Raw genomic sequence first — 1296 nt, 5'->3', positions numbered from 1 at the left:
GCCTAGAAGCTGTGTTGAGCTGAGTTGATGAGCACTTAAAAGGACGTAGGAAATTCCTGAATAGATGAATTCTTTCAACTCTTTAAAACTATGGGGAAAGGTGTTAGATATGGCAGGGACTTAGAGAGCTGAAGGATCTAATGACGGTCAGATTGTGTGTGTGTATGTGTGTGTGTGTGTGTGTGTGTGTGTGTGTGTGTTTAAGATTTGTTTATTTTTTTATGTGCATTGATGTTCTGCCTTAATGCCTGTCTGTGTGAGGATGTCAGATCCCTAGGACTGGAGTTACAGACAGTTGTGAGCTGCCATAGGGTTGCAGAGAACCCAGGTCCTCTGGAAGAACAGCCAGTGCTCTTGACTGCTGCTCCAAGCCTAGTCAGTTTGTATTTACTAGCGTGTAACTGGAGATTATTAGAACACCATAGGAAGAACCCAAGAGTGAGCACAGGTGCTTGAGGGAGTGGAAATCATCAAAGGGGTGAAGATTCTTAGAAGGTAGCCAGGCATGGTGGCGCACACCTTTAATCCCAGCACTCGGGAGGCAGAGGTAGGCGGATTTCTAAGTTCGAGGCCAGCCTGGTCTACAGAGTGAGTTCCAGGACAGCCAGGGCTACACAGAGAAACCCTGTCTTGAAAACAAAACAAAAAGATTCTTGGAAGGTGAGAGGCAGAGTGCAGATGAAGAGGGAAGGAGAGTTTGTTTGGTCTCAAAGGCAAGAGGCTATTCACAGTCAATGGCTTCTATTTTGGAGGAATGTGGGTAACAAGGCTCAGGGGTAGTTAAAGCATGTATTGCTCTTGCAGACTGAAATTGATTCCCAGCACCTATGTCATGCGGCTTACAACCCAGCTCCAGAGGATTAGATGCCCTCTTCTGGCCTCCATAGGCACCTGCACTCATGTGCATACACATAAACACACACACACACCATATAACAAAGAGACACACAAATACACACTAGTAAAAAATAAAAATTGTTAAAGACAAATTTTAAATTAGAAATGGCCAAGCTGTGGTGGCCCACGCCTTTAATCCCAGCACTTGGGAGGCAGAGGCAGGCGGATTTCTGAGTTCGAGGCCAGCCTGGTCTACGGAGTGAGTTCCAGGACAACCAGGGCTACACAGAGAAACCCTGCTTCGAAAAATCAAAAATAAATAAATTAATTAAATTAATTAGAAATGAATTTTGAAACTGAAAAAGAGTTTTGGATCACTATAAAGATAAATGAATTGTCTAAGTAAATAAAAAACATAAATGCTTTGTCTTTGGGATATATATATATATATATATATAT

This window comes from Mus caroli, chromosome 1 (assembly GCF_900094665.2).
Source record: "Mus caroli chromosome 1, CAROLI_EIJ_v1.1, whole genome shotgun sequence".
Taxonomy (NCBI): Eukaryota; Metazoa; Chordata; class Mammalia; order Rodentia; family Muridae; genus Mus; species Mus caroli.
This window is presented reverse-complemented; position numbering follows the sequence as displayed.